General features: G+C 36.3%; 1 protein-coding gene across 1 annotated transcript in view; it reads right to left on the reverse strand.

Moving 5' to 3' along the window:
- Positions 1-14,391, reverse strand: part of LOC131690836 (TWiK family of potassium channels protein 7-like) — a 359,592-nt gene that overhangs the window by 282,287 nt on the left and 62,914 nt on the right. The gene's annotated exons all lie outside the window — the stretch shown is intronic.

Here is a 14,391-nt window from a genome sequence, read left to right on the forward strand (position 1 = left end):
CCACTGCTTCCTAAAAATAAACCGCTATGTGACTTTTGTAGGAAATTTAACAAAGAAACAAAGTCTCGAAAACTACGAAACGATCTGACGCTTGAGAAAAAAGTTATTAAGCTGAAACCAATTGATGCTCTGACGATTGATAAAATATTCATTTTTTCTAGCACCACTGTTGTTGGTTGTCCAATTATATGCAATTTTGTGTTATTCTTCTCTTAATGTGTCTAAATCATTTATCTATACGGTTTGGCCACTTCGCAAGAGTTTTGAGGGATAAATTGAGGCTTCTTTTGTACATAATAAGAGAAAGTTAAAGATTTTGTATATAATTCGACCGCCAGCAGCAGTGATGCTATGAAAAGTGAAATTTTCATCAATCTTCACGGCATCAATCGGTTTTTGCTTAATAACTTTTTCCACAAGCATCAGATCGTTTCGTGGTCTTCTAGACTTTGTTTCCTTGACAAATTTCCTATAAAAATCAGACATCTATTTATTTTTAGAAGGTAACGGGCGACTCACGGAAGAATTAATTTGCAAAAGACGTTTTCCCCATACGAAATCCCATGTAAACTTTAAACCGTGGGCGCAAAAATATAGTTTCACCGATCGAACTAAAAATTTGCAGAGTTGTTCTGGGAGCTAAATGGGACCCAAAAAGTTACTCGGAGCGAAATTTTATTTTTTTCATATAACCATGTCCCACTCTAACATACATACATACACACATACATACACACAGATACATAACCTCTTTAGGAAAATTCAGTTTTCCCACCACAATGCATTGATTAAGGAATTTAGATATTTTATTAAAATTAGCAATAATTCGTTTGTATGTCTATTTTATGGGCCATTTTTTCGCTTTCCCATTGATTTGGTTTGAGATTTCTAGCACTGATGTTGTCCTATGCTGATTTGAGCGATTTTCTGAGTCCTACCACTATCCCATGTAGTATGTGTTATCAAAAACATCGCGAAACATCAAGTTCTAAATGTTCTCAAACGATATAATATCCGAAAAGAGTGATAAGAGTTATAAGAAATGTCTCATCACACTGTTAGGTGGATTAAAAGCGTTTTTAACCTTTGAAGTTTGTATAATTCAACGCTTTTCAATCACTGATGATTCGGACACTATTTTTCTGTATGGAAAAAATATTAAAGAATGAAAATTGCGTTTTCCTATAAACTAATCGATTTTTTTTGGCTTATATTTATTTGTTATTAAATTTATGTATTCTCCAATTATTACAAACAAATTGATTTTTTTAGAGCAGGACAATTTTTTTCTTATTTTTTTCCTTAAATGCTGGGAAGATTGTGAAAAATTTGAGAGTGAATCTCAAAATACTTGGCGAGATATTACGATTATAATAATAAAACAAAACGACTTTAAACTAAATGCCTTGGGATAAGATTGCAGAAGAATTTCACGAAGATCCGTGCGAAAATCTCTAAACTCGTGACCGATCAACTTAAATTCGGATGAAGCTTTACAGGTTACATGCAAGGCTAAACATTTTCCACAATTAATAGGATTATTTTGACTCAAGAGCAATTCGTTTAGGGTAAGGTGGGGCAAATCCGACCGTTGGGTAAACCCGACCCCCTTCTGTTATCGCGATTCGGAAGCACTACGCGAACTAATATCAATAATGTGTAAAGCATCGAAAATAATCGCAATGGTGGCATGACAGAATTTTATTAGTCTACATTGAGAAGCTCAAACGACAATAAGTGTGTTTTTACAACTTTTGATTTGATTTTTGGGCATCATCGACTACAGGATATTTCCTATTGTTAAAGTGATTGCTTAAGAATGTAAGTTGATTTAAATTCTTTGATTAAAGTCCTACGAAGTGCATAGATTAATTTAGTCCAACTTTTTCATATTTTTTAATTGCATTGTAATGAAAAATGACGCGGTGGGGTAAATCCGACCTCTAAAGAGTCAACAGCAGCTGATGGACCTTTCATTTCAAATCAAGTTTGTCAAAATCGGTTCAGAAAATTCCGAGAAACCGATGTGGACAAATCAACAAATTTTGTTTTGTAACCATACTCTTCAACTCGTAATTCGGAACAAGATGTCGGTTGAAAATGAAATTCAATAGCAACAATTCAATATTCCTCTAATATTACACCTTTCATTTGAATCTTAGTTTGTAAAAATCGGTTCATCCATCTCCGAAAAACCGATGTGTACATTTTGTTAACAAATCCGCACATACACACATACATACATACATACATACATACATACATACATACATACATACATACATACATACATACATACATACATACATACATACATACATACATACATACATACATACACACATACATACACACAGATATTTTGCGATCTCGGCGAATTGAGTCGAATGTTATATGAGACTCGGCCCTCCGTGCCTCGGTTAGAAAGTCGGTTTTTGGAGCAATTGCATAAGCTTTCTATATAAGAAAGGCAAAAGAATAATATTTAATTAGCTTAATAAGCATGAGTTCAATGTTATCTTCATGTGATTATAATTTGGAAAGGTTGGTGGAATGGGTTTGAACGTGTAGGGAATGGGGGGTTAGTAGAGTGGGAGTGGAGGATGCGTCAGAAATCCTTCATCTTATTTCGGTATACGGGGTGGATGAAGGAAATGCGGGCGTGAGGGTGGTCCAAGAGGAGGGGAGTGATGAAGGAAGGAGGTGTAAGGGAAAGGCGGGGTGAGGGGAGGGCCGGCGACGCAATACTCAACTGCATATTTTGCCTTCCATTTGAGACTTGGTTTGAGAAAATCGGTTTAGTCATCACCGATGAACCGATGTGACTTTAATTGTGGAATATGCCCGGAATTCCGGAATCGTCGATATTGGACAATATATTCAAAGAATGTTTGATTGGCAATCAGTGATCTAGATCTGCGTTTGAAGTAATTTGGTGACCATTTCAATAGTTTTTAGCCTCTGAGCTATTACGATTGTACCGATTTATATGGGAAATTCCAGTGTATCCTTACTAACACCCCTGTAACTCCGGAAGCAAGAGTCAGAACCGAATGAAATTCAGCAGCAGTCAATGGCATTACTGTATCTTTCATTTGAAATCAAATTTGTAAAAATCGGTAGAGAATTCGTTGGGGAATGGGTGTGATATTAGCTTAGGAACTTGGCGGGTTCCCCGGGGGCGCCATGAACCGTCATAGGTGGCCAATGTGGTCAAAGCTGCTTTAATTGATCATTGGTGATCCAGACCCGCAAACTAGAGTAATGTTACATCAATTTTAATATGTTTTACATCATTTTAACATCATGGTGGTACCAGTTTATATGGGAATTTACTGTGTGACCGCACTCTTCAACCCGTAACTCCGGAACCGGAAGTCGGATCAACTAAAAATTCAATAGCAGCTTATGGGAGCGTTATACCTTTCAGATGAAACTAAGTTTGCAAAAATCGGTTCAGCCATCTCTGAGAAAATTGTGTGAGTTTAAATGACACACACACACATACACACACAGACATTTGCCGATCTCGACGAACTGAATCGAATGGTGTATGACACTCGGCCCTCCGGGCCTCGGTTAAAAAGTCGATTTTTACAGTGATTTCATAGCCTTTTTTTATATGAGAAAGGCAAAACGTGATGATTTTAGTATTCGTCGAGCAATTGCTCCGAGGTAAACGGGAATATCTTTCGTTCTACTTCTCGTGATTTTGACATTCCAAGATTAGCATTGAATCCAATTTTCTTCATGTTACAATTCAATAACATAACGTTCATTGAATTATCATTGAAAAACATGTTTTAATCCACCTAGCGGTGCAATTCAAATTTATCCAAACTGATTTAATTGCGTGGTTACGTTCAATGTAACATTGTGAAAATGTCTATAACATTCTTATCATACTTGATAAGCATATATAAGTGCACGACTCTCACGAACCTGATAAGTAATATGTCGATGCTGACATACATGAAACAAACAAAAATATAATATTTATGTAGCTTAAACAGCGTGAGTTCAATGTTGTCTTCATGTTAACTTCATGGTGGAGAAGGGAAGGGGTATAATTAGTGGGAGGTGGTGGAAGTGTCGGGAATCATCTAACTTATTATAATATACGGGGTGGATGAAGGGAATGCAGGTTGGTTTGAGCGGGCGTTGCGAGAAAGGGGAGAGGGGGTTGAGAGGTAGGAGGTGGAGGAGTAGATGGAGGGTTCAACTGCGAACTTCATATTTTACCTTCCATTTGAGACTAGTTTAGTGAAAATTGGTTCAGTCATCACCGAAGTGGCTTTAGATCTGAAATAAAAAAACCTTTTTAATCCACCTAGCGGTGCAATTGTGCCTTTTTTCAATCATGAACACGAGAATTTTTTAGTTGCTTATTATAATTGTAATGTATACATTTGAAAGCTTTTAATAAATATAATATTTATTAAAAGCTTTCAAATGTATACATTACAATTTTATTATACATGACTTGACAACTATATACAAGAAAAGAAATCATTATTCGAGTTCCAAAATTTTGCAAAAGAAAAACCAGCCACGGTAATACATATTGAATTGAAAAAAGGAGCGAAATCGGTCCCAAAAAGTCGATCTTTATAAAAAAAAAATTTTCGAGATAGCATAAAACCTCGACGTTTCAGGCATTTTAAAGATGATTGGCATCAAAAATACGAATTCGATTTCTGAAATTTCATGGGGTCCCCCCCCCTTGAAATTTTTTTTGATTACATGGGAATTTCATATGTGACCGGTCGGTTCAGTGTATATTTCCGGAACCATATAAGCGATCCGTTCGAAATTTTATAGACATCTGTGGGGATAATATAGCTATCATTTGGGACTAAGTTTGCAAAATCGGCCCAACCATTTCCGGGAAACTGATGTGAGTTCGTTAATTTTGAAAGATGGCCGTTTTTCCCGGGCACTTCCGGAACCGTCTATGATGGTCAATGTAGCCAACGAAAGTTTGGTTGGCAGTCGGTGATCTAGAACTGCAAATTCAAGTAGTTTGAGAGACATTATAGCGAAATTTTTACCTTTTTTGCTTTCATCGGAGTATCGGTTTGAATCACAATTTGCTATGTGATCGCACGCCACAACCCGTAACTCCAGAACCGGAAGTCGGATCGGGATGAAATTTAATAGCCATTTACGGGGGCGCAACACCTTTCATTTGAGACTAAGTTTGGTTTAATCGGTCTAGCCATCTTCGAGAAACCGATGTGACTGTTATTCTTAATTTAGATACTTCCGCCGGGGCTTCCAGAACCGATGATGGTGACCAATGTGGCCAAATAGACTTCGAATGGATGTTAGTGACCTAATACTACAAATTGAAGGAGTTGTGGTCATATTTTGGAAAAATTTTCACTTTTATACATTCATTGCAGAATTTGTTAAAATCGACATTTGCTGCGTGTTCGTACTCATCACCCTGTAATTCCGGAACCGGAAGTCGGATCCATTAGAAATTCAATAGCAGCCTATGGGAATGTTGTACCTTTCATTTGAGACTAAGTTTGTCAAAATCGGTTCAGCCATCTCTGAGAAAAATTAATGACATTTTTGGTCACATACACACACATACATACATACACCCAATACACACGCACAGACATTTGCCGAACTCGACGAACTGAATCGAATGGTATATGTCTATCGGCCCTCCGAGCCTCCGTTAAAAAGTCGGTTTTCAGAGCAATTGCAATACCTTTCTATTGAGAAAGGCAAAAAGATCCGTCATAGGTGACCAATGTGGTCAAAACTACTTTGATTGGTCATTAGTGATCTAGACCCGCAAATCCAAGTAGTGTTGAACGTATTTGAATATGTATTACATCATTCGGACATCATAGGGTTACCAGTTTATATGGGAATTTACTGTGTGACCGCACTCTTCAATCCGTAACTCCGGAACCGAAAGTCCGATCAACTAAAAATTCAATAGCGTCTTATGGGAGTGTTGCACCTTTCATTTGAAACTAAGTTTGTGCAAATCGATTCAGCCATCTCTGAGATAAATGAGTGACATTATTTGACACACGCATACATACACACATTCATACACACATACATACACACACAGTCATTTGCCGATCTCGACGAACTGAATCGAATGGTATATGACACTCGGCCCTCCGGGCCTCGGTTGAAAATTCGATTTTTACAGTGATTGCATAGCCTTTCTTTATATGAGAAAGGCAAAACCATAAAATCCAAAACCATTTACTATGTCGGATTTGCCCCACCTTACCCTACTCTATTTTATACAGCAAAACTACCTGAGAATGAGTTACAGGGAATGAATATTTCTTCACGAAAATACACTGTATCATTTTTTACAGATACAAAAAATTATGTTAAAAAATTTATTTGCAAAAAAATGTTCTTATTATTTTTTTTAAATTTTGTCAACAAAAACCTAAAGAGAAAAAAATAACTTTTGAATGTGATTACATGATGGGGAACTTATCGGTAAAAAAGTTTTTCTAACATGTTTTTAAATTTCATACTAATTGACATACAAAACTGTAATATTATTACAGAATATAATGCCAAGCATCATTTTAAATCAAAACACATTTAACAAAAATCTTCCGAAATGCGATAGTTTTCCAACAATTTTATTATTGAAAGTTTTATTATTGAAACTTTCTCCATGATCCAAATACACTGAAAAAGTTTCTTTTACGTCTTTAAATTGATAAACATTAGATTGTTGAAATTTTATGATGGGGTAACGGGAATATCTTTTAAAAAGGGCATAATTACACACATTAGTTTTTTTTATTGGTGCGAAATTCTAAATATCTCGAAAACTTTCGCATTTTGGAAGGTTTTTGTTAAATACATTTTGATTTAAAATGATACTTTGCATTATACTCTGTAATAAAATTACAGTGTTGTATGTTAATTAGTATGAAATTTAAAACATGTATAAAATTGTTGTATGAAAAACTTTTTTACCGATAAGTTCTCCATCATGCAAGCACATTCAAAATATTTCTTTTCTCTTTGGGTTTTTGTTGACGAAATAGAAAAATTTTAAAAAAATGGATTTTTTGCAATTTGAATTTTTAACATAAAGTTTTGTTTTTGTGAAAAATGACAACATTTTCTTCACTTTATATTTTTTTCGACAAGGAGTATTCATTCTCTGTAACTAGTTCTCAGATAGTTTTGCTGTATAAAATAGAGTAATCGAACAAAAAAAAATTGAAATTAATGCACGTAGAAACGTATACGCCTTTGTACAAAATTGCTCTTGTATCAAAATATTGAAAAGCTTCCGAGTAATCAGTAGTTATCAGTAGTGTTAGTAAATACCATGTTGTGGCACAGCGTCTTCTCTGGCCGTGTCCCTAGCAAGTCAGTTGACTTGGCATAACTACAATTGATGCGATTGTTGCTGAATAGGTAGCGTCATCGATTCCATGAATAGTAGTAAAGATGACTCAGCGATTGTTGGAAACGAAGCAGGATAGACAAATGCATAAATTTAGAATGGAAAACAATTGTAATATTATTAGCAGTCGTTATCCAACCATCGACAAGGGCCAAAGGCCAAAGGTTTTAGTAAATATATTAAATTGTATAACTTACCTGATATGTACTGGAGAAAAACGTACACCGCTTACCTGATTGCGTGGATACCATCCGAAGAGTGACCAGTAACGAAAATAACCCTGAACCCACGTTCCTAAAGTTGGATTCTCGACCCCTGACCAATCCCGGAAAGGACGGACCACTCATCTACGACGTAGGCCTTAACCATTGGACGCATCATACCATATTCAGGCACAACAAGAAATACGTGTCGATTATTTTTCGCTAAAGAATGCAAGCAGTTTTTTCTCGAAAAATATTGAAATTTGAGTTGTAAATCCTTTACATATTCGACAATCATTCTTATCAAGGTTACCTACATTTTTTACTCAATCAGTCTTTTTCATGAATCGATCTGTTTTCAAGAATGCTTTAGCCTAGAGATATATTTATTTTTTCCAAACTGTCTAGGTCCTCCCAGAAACGCCGTGTACGAAATATTAAAACGAAACTAAAATGGCGTCTCTCCCGAAAAATCCAATTGATTGTAGCAAATCATTCGATGTTTTATTCTAATGTGAAGTTTAAGAAATTTTTATATTTTCACGCATTGTGCGTAATGCCAATGCGAAGAAACCCGATCTTCTCCGACGATAACAGTGATGATTTCGACTTCAGAGCCTTTGGAATTGAGTTTTCTATTCTGAGATACGGTAAAGAGCTTGTTTTGGCCCTATTAGGGAGGATGCCACACTCTTTCGTTAATTACTCAGCCTGCAATCGATGGAATGCACATAAATTAGCATCAGCGTCTTTACTTTATTCTTATATGAATCAACAAAAACACATAATTTTATTCAATTTTATTTGTACAGTATGTAATCTTTGCGCGTTTTTTAATTTACTAGCAAAGTTACAATTTGCATTGCCAAACACCACATGAAATTGCCCTATAGTTGAATCCGTCAATAGCATGTGGTGTTTGGCAATGCAAATTGTAACTTTGCTAGTAAATTAAAAAATGCGCAAAGGTTACAAGTATTCAAACCTATTGGGGACGTATGTGAATTTTGCGTTTGCTAGAAATTATTCGAGAAACACACAAAACACCACTACAATTTTCAAAGAGCAAAAATTATTTTAGCTTATGACGAGATCGATTGGCTCTGGCACATGTGGTACTTATTTCACTAGACAAATTATTATAACGAGGTCATAGCTGTGTAAATAGAAGGATCAGTTGAGCTTGAGTTGTACATATGTCTGAGAAGGAAAAAGTTTCACAATAATGTAAAAGCTGTCCCTTTCCTCTAGAGACAGTGCAAAAGGACGTTGCTACTAAGAACCCCAGTGCAGGAATGTTTGCTTCTATTTGTCCACGACTTTTTTTGACTTCGAAGACAAGCTACATCCGGATACTGATTGAATACAGCTGGTGTTACTTGTTGTGGATCAGTTGTGTAACCTTATTGCCAGTTTATGTGCAGATGGGCTTAAGCATGTTTACGCATTCATCCGTGCAATGTTGTGCATATTTTGATGAAAGCTTCATTTATTCAAAGCTCGCCTGGCAAATAAATACACATAAATATACACACACTGACAGTCGTAAATATTTGCATCAGCAACCCAACCGAGAGGAATTACTGACTTGCTGGATGCTAGAAAATATGTCCAGTTTGTTAGATTTTGCACTCCTGCGCTATAATATGCGAGTGCACAGACACCCAACGGCAGTGCGGATGGAATGTACAGTGGAATCAACATGTAATAATGGGAATCAATAAATGCATCGGGGACCCATTTCCAATTCAGTGTGATGATGCAGCTGCACACAAAGCAGCTGGTAAGCTTCTCGGTGTTTAGACAGAGTGGTGCAAATACGGAATTCAAAATCGTGATATTCAACCCCTCGGGTAAATCTGTCACCCGTTCGGCGGAATTAATATTATTGCACTTGTGTCAAAATGTAAGCATGCATCATTTATTATTTGTTCGATTTGATGAGTAGTTAATCGAATATCAATTGGAAGCTAAACCTGTCGCCATCTGAGCATATCCGTGAACATTCCTTTCATTTAGAATTTCAGCTGGTATGTCGGGTTGAATTTCAGTCAGCAGATAAATACGTAAATAGTTGCGGCTATTTTTAATTATGTAGTAAATTAGCTTGCAACATGATAGTGACAAACTTCAGCACAGTTTGTCACAATAGTGACAAACTCAGCTGTTATCCGAAAAAAACTCGTCAGGAAGGAATCGTAGTACCAAATGTATTATTGGATCAGACCCGCAATTGGTCGGTGTTAAGTCAGACCGGACTAAGTCGCAAAACATCAAAAAATGGGATGATAGCACTGGATAAAGAATTTCTTCAGCTACATTCGACTTTTATCAGATTTGAAATATGTAACAATAAACAAGAATTATTCCAAAAATTAATTACCATTTATAATGTAAAGAATGCGATTCAAACTTTAAACACGTTTTTCTCGAAATCAATATATTGTCACTTAGTCCGGTCTGACTTAACACCGACCAATTGTCCTCGCTTGAAACTATCTAGCTAGATCTACGCTACACTACAGCTCATTTGGAGCTCATGGATTTGTTTCTACGCTTCGGTTTTTACACTAATTTCGGGTTCTAACAATTGATTTCATTTTGTACAATAATTGGATTTTCCTTAAAGTTTAAGAGAGACGACATTTTTCGAAGACCTAATATGCTCGTTCTAGCGATAACAATATTCCTAAATCTATAAACAGGGGCCTCTTCATGGAAAACTTGACGACCAAATTTTAGGAATATTTTCCAATACTTGCACAAATCTGTCTAGTCGGAACGAGGCAGGCTAGCAGGATGAATATTTTTTCGAAAGAATTTTAAAACGCTCCTTTAAAACTAGACATGGTGTTTATGTGACGGACGAATTCAATGTTTTCAATTGTCTTTCGACACACACAAGTTGCGTCGATCCGGAGTTGGACAATGTTTACAGATCTAATTTTGCTAACTCAGACTCGTGATAGTTAGCACGCACATGTGTTACCAATGAATCGGTCAAGTGGGCAGTAGACAATTTTGCCCTATACGTCAACCTGGAGTCTGCGGACCACTAGGGGCGCGAAAAGGTTTCTATGGATTAGCGAAGATAGATATCTTGCCCGGTTTGATATTGAAATTTAATGCTCTTTCGCACCAAACAGAAAATAATATATTGATAGCAAATAAAATCGATCTTCACAAACAGTAGTATATCGTCGCCTCCGGTTGCGCAGTGAAGTGAACCAGCCGCAAAAAATAAAAGTGCCTGTAAAGCGGTAAAATGTAATTATGATTGACTTTAAACAAAATCCTCTGGTACACAGTTACGTACTGTTCAACTGGTACTAAAAGTGAAAACGGATCTTAATCTCAACGAAGTGGCATACATATAGTTACACCACGTGAGAAACTGTATAGATAACGCCTAAAACTTTAGCCCAGGTAGAAATCATCATTGCAAAAAATGCGGAGTCGAATATGATAACGTCGAAATCAAGATCCTGAATATATAGATGACAGTAAAATTGAGGCACGCCTACACGACCTAGCGCTGCGCATTAGACTAGAACACACTAAAAGATTTATGTCAGAATACAGAGAAGTAGAAGCCGTTTCAAACGATACTACTAGGAATAATAAAGAAATACTTGAGGAAAAAATTTCAGTAGCTGTCGCAATGGCGTTCGTGTTGTTGAAATGCGGTTGTCAGTTTTGTAATAAGACGGCACATTACGGAAAACAATGCTATGTTGATAAAACACAATCAATTGGTCACCCGAGCAGATTCTCATGGATTCAAACACCATACAACCCTATAAAACTACCACGAACATGGTCCGCGCCAAATTTTACAAGCATCAAAATACCATGAAATGGCTTTAAAACCCATAGTTACACCAGAATATGGTTTTTAAATGGGATCTTCCGGACCATGGTGATGGTGTTTTCATGGGTTGAACCCAGTTCAAACACTATCAAAACACCATGCAGCGGGGGTGTATTTGGACCATGATCATGAGGGTATTATGGGCTTTTCGATTGCTCGGGCTGATGCGTTTTGTTTATCGAAACTAACTTTCTGTATTAAAAACGAAAAACCAACGATTGGTTTAGCTTCTCCAAACCAACAACCAGCACAACAAATGCCGATAAACACGGATGTACAACAGCGACTCGTGAGTGCAAGAAACAAATAAAAAAAATTGACGTCGAACATCATGAAAGCTGTACAGATCGAGGTATGGACACTAGACTTTTTTCAATTTTGACTTTTTTTCGGAACATTGCTAATTCAAATGGTAATATATATGGTAATATATATGGAAACTCAGAAATAAAAACTTGAATTCAAATAAAAATCCACAGTAACTCTGCATACCTCAAAACTCTTGGTCACATTGATTATTTTATAACGAACAGCTTTGTTGAAGGTTGCATGTTGTTTGTAAGTTCTCCAACAAAGTTATTTTACTTCGAAGACCAACCGATATTTTTGAAATTGGCTATCCTAAGCATGTGCGAGAAAGAGAGGCAACACGTAACTTTATATGATATTATTTATATCTGCAGATTGTGGGATGCACAAGATGATACATTTTTTAATGAATTTATTATTTCTTTAGTCTATTTTTCATATATTTTCACATACAAATTTGAAAACTCTTGTGGGTGAACTAAAGTTTTCAGAAAAAGCTCATATTTTACAAATGGTTTGTGAAGCCAATTACCGTTTGATTGAACAGTGTTCCGAAAAAATGTCGATATTGTTGCCGGTCTAATGGACACGTTAACTATAACGTGAGGTAAGGTAAATGGGCTGATTCCCAAGTTGTGGTTGATAACATAGCTAATGCTTTATCGCCAAGAAAAAGGTTCTCAACACGCAGCAACAGGCTGCATCCACAAGACTCTCCTGTCCGCAGTAACTTTGTGTTATTCTTTTATTTCTACATAATGTAACAACATGAAAGCTCCACGGCTAAGTTATGCTAACGTATTGAGTCGTGTCAAATGTAAGCCGTGAGGGCCTGCAAACCCAGAGTGATTTCGAAGGGGTCCGTGATTCGAAAAAGGTTGGGAACCATTGCTCTATATAAACCGCCTGAAAGAGATGGAATATTCCCCGTGCTGCTGCTAAAGGGAGTTAATTGAAGAAGCCACGAGTTTTAGGCATGTTAGTTTAATTGAGTATCCGCTGCAGAAATTGTAACCAGAGCCGTAGTGTGCTCTTCTGGCGCCCTTGGCGAAGTCTCAGTTTTGCGCCCCTTTGGTGTTAACGCTATCATTGTTTTTAGTTCAAGTTTCGAACAATGTTTTCGTGTAAATATGAAAATGGCTCCACAAAGGCCAATGCTAGCAGTATTGTCAGCGAATATGCCGCGGTGAACATGAACCCCGAAGAAAAACTTAAGATCAAAAGGTTTAAAGAATTTCACATAGACATAATCACATACGTCAGTGGCGTAGTCAGGGGGAAGGGTTTGGGGGTTAAAACATCTCCCAAATCACAATACAAATTTTTGAAGCATATTGTCTGACCACTACATTAAGAATCTATTGTTTTAGGCATCATGGGGACTTCTGAAAAACAGTGGGAATTGGATCATGTAACTGAACTCTTAGCCGAGGTCCTATAGTTGTCAAATTATTCAAGGTAGTCTCTAAAGTTTTATTGAAAAAAAACTGGGTTTAAGAAAGTTTCTTGAATATTGTTTTGTACATCAATATATTGCATTTATGTAGCCTTCATAATTTCTACAAAGTTTTTTAAAATGACATCAATAACTTTGCTGCAGACATCAAATCTTTTACTATTTTTGAAGATACTTCTCCATAATCACTTCTAGGAGTTATTATTATTATATCAATATATGAGCTTTTTATGTTGAGAAGCTTTTTCGAAGTTGTTAAACCTTCAAAGTTGATGATTTCGAAATTATGTGATCTTGACCGTTAGAAAAGTTTTTAACTTTCAAAATTACACCATGTATTTGCATTCTTTGACTTTATTGACATATAAAAAATATAAAAGGCATCTGTTAGACTTAATTTTTTTCTGAAACTTTCACTAATTTATACACCTTACATTAAATTTTAGCGTTTTCGAAAAAACAACGATTTTCATCAACCCCTCCAAATCAAGTATCTGGCTACGCCACTGACATACGTTGTATAACATTCCACTGACACAAACTCGAGGAGCAGGTGATTCAGTTCGATAACACCAAGTTCTTTCGTGAATTTTGAGGGTCAAAATAATGTTACAATGCAGTCGGATGTTTCTTATTTTATTGGTAATCACATAAAAAGCTGACTTGACAAAACAGTGTCGGTTAAAAACCGTTGGGAATGTCATCTTTTGCGGACCCCTAGACTTACCACACGTTTACATTACTATCCTTTGGCTTGTCTTTCAATTTATTATATCTCCCGTCATTTATGTCTCTACCTTCGTATTCTTTAAGTTTTCACTTTGAGCCGGGCCTTAGGCTCGGGCATAAATAAATTCTCCTGAAAACACCCAGATTCCGACTTCCCGTTTAAAAACATTGGTTGAACTCGATTGGGCCATATTTGAGCTTCTTTCGGATCAAAGATAATCCGCTAAGTATTGTAAAAATTTTGAAAGAATTAACGCAGACATATTCAACAGTTACAGATATCCCGAAAGTTTGTTCAGATAAATTCAGAATTGTGATATTCTGTCCAAAGCAAGCAAATGACGTTAGTGGCTACAAAGCTTGTATGAAGGACTGCCGCGTCTAAATGTCCGCTTACAAAGTG

The sequence above is a fragment of the Topomyia yanbarensis genome, chromosome 3 (genome assembly GCF_030247195.1).
Source record: "Topomyia yanbarensis strain Yona2022 chromosome 3, ASM3024719v1, whole genome shotgun sequence".
In the NCBI taxonomy this organism is placed as follows: domain Eukaryota; kingdom Metazoa; phylum Arthropoda; class Insecta; order Diptera; family Culicidae; genus Topomyia; species Topomyia yanbarensis.